Source organism: Oncorhynchus masou, unplaced genomic scaffold (genome assembly GCF_036934945.1).
Source record: "Oncorhynchus masou masou isolate Uvic2021 unplaced genomic scaffold, UVic_Omas_1.1 unplaced_scaffold_11312, whole genome shotgun sequence".
In the NCBI taxonomy this organism is placed as follows: domain Eukaryota; kingdom Metazoa; phylum Chordata; class Actinopteri; order Salmoniformes; family Salmonidae; genus Oncorhynchus; species Oncorhynchus masou.
Window position 1 is genome coordinate 946 of NW_027001055.1, and position 5869 is coordinate 6814.

A 5869-nucleotide genomic window follows, 5' to 3' on the forward strand; every position below is an offset into this window, starting at 1 on the left:
TTTCTCTGTCTCCTATCTGTTATTCATGTGGTCTATTTCTCTGTCCCCTATCTGTTATTCATGTGGTCTATTTCTCTGTCTCCTATCTGTTATTCAGGTGGTCTATTTCTCTGTCTCCTATCTGTTATTCATGTGGTCTATTTCTCTGTCTCCTATCTGTTATTCAGGTGGTCTATTTCTCTGTCTCCTATCTGTTATTCATGTGGTCTATTTCTCTGTCTCCTATATGTTATTCAGGTGGTCTATTTCTCTGTCTCCTATCTGTTATTCAGGTGGTCTATTTCTCTGTCCCCTATCTGTTATTCAGGTGGTCTATTTCTCCGCCACGTACCCCTACTTCATGCTGTTCATCCTGTTTTTTCGTGGTGTCACTCTCCCCGGGGCCAAGGAGGGCATCCTTTTCTACATCACCCCCGACTTCAACAAACTTCTCAAGTCTGAGGTACGGTGGCCTCTAAGAGTCACACACTCACAGACCATATGCCTATGCACACACTGAAATGTCAACAGGAAAAATAAGATATGTTTTATGTCTTGAAAACTATCCTTAAAAAATGTGTTTGTGTTTGTCTGACTACTCTCCCAGGTGTGGCTGGACGCTGCCACTCAGATCTTCTTCTCCTATGGACTGGGTCTGGGTTCGCTCATCGCCTTGGGAAGCTACAACTCCTTCAACAACGATGTGTACAGGTAAACAACCCCCACAGCCTCTCCTTTATGCCTTATGCCCCTGTTAGTGACCCACTGGTTTCAATCTTGGGTCTCATGTGTGCATGAAGAATGAGCTGAAGCCTGTGCATTTTCTCAGGGAGCTAACGCACATCTTCAGGTAAGGCTAATCAAACCACCTCTGTTACATGTTAAAAACTTAGATGATGGAACCATTCTATTTGCTTTGATTCTATACATCTGGGTTCCACTCCCTCTTTCCTCTATTTACTTTGATTCTATACTTCTGGGTTCCACTCCCTCTTTCCTCTATTTACTTTGATTCTATACTTCTGGGTTCCACTCCCTCTTTCCTCTATTTACTTTGTTTCTATACTTCTGGGTTCCACTCCCTTTCCTCTATTTACTTTGATTCTATACTTCTGGGTTCCACTCCCTCTTTCTTCTATTTACTTTGATTCTATACTTCTGGGTTCCACTCCCTCTTTCTTCTATTTACTTTGATTCTATACTTCTGGGTTCCACTCCCTCTTTCTTCTATTTACTTTGATTCTATACTTCTGGGTTCCACTCCCTCTTTCTTCTATTTGCTTTGATTCTATACTTCTGGGTTTCCTCCCTCTTTTCCTCTATTTACTTTGATTCTATACTTCTGGGTTAACTCTTACTCTTTCCTCTATTTACTTCCAGTTCTGTCTTTCTGGTTCCACTCCCTCTTTCCTCTATTTACTTTGATTCTATACTTCTGGGTTCCTCCCTCTTTCCTCTATTTACTTTGTTTCTATGCTTCTGGGTTCCTCCCTTTCTCTGTTGCTTTGTTTATACTTCTAGGTTCCACTCCCTCTTTCCCTCCTATTTACTTTAATTTGTTCTCTCCTTTTCGTATTCACTATTATTGGTGTTTCATTATAGTGTCCTGTCTGCTTACCAATACCAAACAGGGTTGTGTTTCTTCTCCTGTCAGGGACTCCCTCATACGTGTGCTGTATAAACTCCTTCACCAGCATGTTTGCGGGCTTAGTCATCTTCTCCATTGTGGGCTTCCATGTCGTACATCACCAAGAAGCCCTGTCCAGGAACTAGCTGCCTCCGGTACAGTGCAGTTAGCTCACCCTCCTGCAGCATTCACTGTTGCTGACGTGAAGTCAGCTGTTCCTGATTAACACTAGAGAGTCAAACCGAGCTGTACTGACCCTGGTCTAAATACGCATCCACTATAGTTTCTGAAACAGTGCTGGAAAGGACAATGTCTAAATAAAATATAGAGTATGTTCAGACTCTTGTGGGGGAGTCAAACTCATTCCATGGAGGACTAGTGTCTGTGGGTTTCTGGTTTTTCGTTTTCAATTAAGACCTAGACAACCAAGTGAGGGGAGGTCATTACTAATTAGTGACATTAATTCATCAATTAAGTACAAGGGAGGAGGGAAACCCACAGACATCAGCCCTCCGTGGAATGAGTTTGACACATGTGCTATAGTGTCACTGGTTATCTTCTTCTGATACAGTAAAAGTAATGAATTGATTAATGCCACTGATTGGTCACAGACTCCACTCAATCTTGTGCCTGGGGTCTGAATTAGTCCCTGATTAGAGGGGAAGAATTAAAATCAGCAGCACTTATTCTGACATAAGATTAAAGGGGTAATAGTGCCCCTAATCAACTCATCAATTGAAAAATGAAGCCAAGTAAATGATTGGTTTCTTAGATACATGTAAGATACAATACACGAAGTAAGTCAAACCTACGCTTGTTATTCAACAGAAGAGATTTCATATGGTACAATTATTATCATGGTGTGCATTACTGTGTCATAGTGTGCAGCGAAGTGTGATTATGCAATGGGGCTGAGGCTCAATGATGTGGTTTGGTGTCTAACTCATGGCCCAGATTTAGCTCACTGTGTTTGGTGTGGTGTCTAACTCAAGGCCCAGATTTAGCTCACTGTGTTTGGTGTGGTGTCTAACTCAAGGCCCAGATTTAGCTCAACTAACTCAAGGCCCAGGCTTGGCGTCTGGCCTACCCCAGGCCGTGACTCCAGCTGCCTATGTCCTCCCTGTGGGCCATCCTGTTCTTCTCCATGCTGATGATGCTGGGGCTAGACAGCCAGGTGAGGATCCCACCTAGAGTCACCTGACACCCAGATAACTAGGAAGGGAGGAGAGGTGTTAGTGGTGAGAACCAGACAGGCAACAGACAAGCCAACGTTACAATTCATTACAGCAGAACAAAGAGAATAACAGAACGGCAGGTAGATAAGTTACAAGTGGCTTGTTGCTACTGAGTAGACATTACATTGAATTACCACTGTTATTTTCATTTTCAACAGAAGGCCCAGGTGGCCCTGCAGAAGTTGGTAGCCTGTTAGAGTTCTCTGGTGCAAGACCTGGAGTGAGCCAATGTGTGTGTGTGTGTTAACCTGTGTGCTCTGCCTGTAGTTCCTGTACTGTGGAGGGCTTCATTGCAGCTCTGATGGATGAGTTCCCCATGGTGCTGAGAAGAGGAAGGGTCTTTATCCTCGGCGTCTGTCTAATCTCCTTCCTCATTGGCTTCTCCAACATTACACAGGTAACAGTGTGTGTGTGTGTGTGTGTGTGTGTGTGTGTGTGTGTGTGTGTGTGTGTGTGTGTGTGTATGTATGTGTTTAGCCTTTTAACAACCTCTATGGCTGCTTCCCAGGGTGGTCTGTATGTCTTCAAGCTGTTTGATTACTACTCTGCCAGCGGGATGTGCCTCCTCTTCCTCGTCTTCTTCGAAACCGTCTCAATTTCCTGGTTCTATGGTAGGACACAGTGCTTCTGTACCATCAGGAAAATATAGGATCTATCATTGTTGTTTTCTACAAGCATACATCCTGTTTAAACATGTACAGTTAATACTAGTCTCTTTACATACACAAGAAAACCAGCAGGATCAACCGTTATAAAATCACATAAAATAAGTATGTAAAAGTACCCTAAACATGAGAACAGACTGACCATGGAGAACACTAAACATGATGACAGACTGACCATGGAGACCACTAAACATGATGACAGACTAACAATAGAGAACACTAAACATGACTGACCATGGAGAACACTAAAACAGATGACAGACTGACCATGGAGAACACTAAACATGATGACAGACTGACCATGGAGAACACTAAACATGATGACAGACTGACCATGGACACTCAAATATGATGACAGACTGACCATGGAGAACACTAAACATGAGAACAGACTGACTATGGAGAACACTAAACATGATGACAGACTGACCATGGAGAACACTAAACATGATGACAGACTGACCATGGAGAACACTAAACATGAGAACAGACTGACCATGGAGAACACTAAACATGAGAACAGACTGACCATGGAGAACACTAAACATGATGACAGACTGGCCATGGAGAACACTAAACATGAGAACAGACTGACCATGGAGATCAGTAAACATAAGAACAGCTGACATGGAGAACACTAAACATAAGAACAGACTGACCATGACACTAAACATGATGACAGACTGGAGAACACTAAACATGATGAACAGACTGGCCATGGAGAACACTAAACATGATGACAGACTGACCATGGAGAACACTAAACATGATGACAGACCCATGGAGAACACTAAACATGATGACAGACTGACCATGGAGAACCCTAAACATGATGAACAGACTGACCATGGAGAACACTAAACATGAGAACAGACTGACCATGGAGAACCCTAAACATGAGAACAGACTGACCATGGAGAACACTAAACATGAGAACAGACTGACCGCAGAACACTAAACATGATGACAGACTGGCCATGGAGAACACTAAACATGAGAACAGACTGACTATGGAGAACACTAAACATAAGAACAGACTGACCATGGAGAACACTAAACATGATGACAGACTGACCATAGAGAACACTAAACATGATGACAGACTGACCATAGAGAACACTAAACATGAGAACAGACTGACCATGGAGAACACTAAACATGAGAACAGACTGACCATGGAGAACACTAAACATGATGACAGACTGACCATAGAGAACACTAAACATGAGAACAGACTGACCATGGAGAACACTAAACATGATGACAGACTGACCATGGAGAACACTAAACATGATGACAGACTGACCATGGAGAACACTAAACATGATGACAGACTGGCCATGGAGAACACTAAACATGAGAACAGACTGACCATGGAGATCACTAAACATAAGAACAGACTGACCATGGAGAACACTAAACATGATGACAGACTGACCATGGAGATCACTAAACATGAGAACAGACTGACCATGGAGAACACTAAACATGATGACAGACTGACCATAGAGAACACTAAACATGAGAACAGACTGACCATGGAGATCACTAAACATGATGACAGACTGACCATGGAGAACACTAAACATGATGACAGACTGACCATGGAGAACACTAAAGATGATGACAGACTGGCCATGGAGAACACTAAACATGAGAACAGACTGACCATGGAGATCACTAAACATATGAACAGACTGACCATGGAGATCACTAAACATAAGAACAGACTGACCATGGAGATCACTAAACATAAGAACAGACTGACCATGGAGAACACTAAACATGATGACAGACTGACCATGGAGATCACTAAACATGAGAACAGACTGACCATGGAGAACACTAAACATGATGACAGACTGACCATAGAGAACACTAAACATAAGAACAGACTGACCATGGAGAACGCTAAACATGATGACAGACTGACCATAGAGAACACTAAACATAAGAACAGACTGCCCATGAAGAACACTAAACATGATGACAGACTGACCATGGAGATCACTAAACATGATGACAGACTAACCATGGAGAACACTAAACATAAGAACAGACTGACCATAGAGAACACTAAACATAAGAACAGACTGACCATAGAGAACACTAAACATGATGACAGACTGACCATGGAGAACACTAAACATGATGACAGACTGACCATGGAGATCACTAAACATGATGACAGACTGACCATGGAGAACACTAAACATGAGAACAGACTGACCATAGAGAACACTAAACATAAGAACAGTGTCACGTTTGTCGAAATGGGTAGACCAAGGCGCAGCGTGCGTAGAGTTCCACATATTTTAAGAAACCGAAACTCACCACACAAAACAATAACGCACAAACTAAAC

The 5869-nt window shown here is 42.6% G+C and overlaps 1 pseudogene; it reads left to right on the forward strand.

The window, feature by feature from the left end:
* Positions 1-311: 311 nt before the first annotated feature.
* On the forward strand, positions 312-3490 carry LOC135529326 (sodium- and chloride-dependent GABA transporter 1-like; annotated as a pseudogene).
* Positions 3491-5869: the final 2379 nt, after the last annotated feature.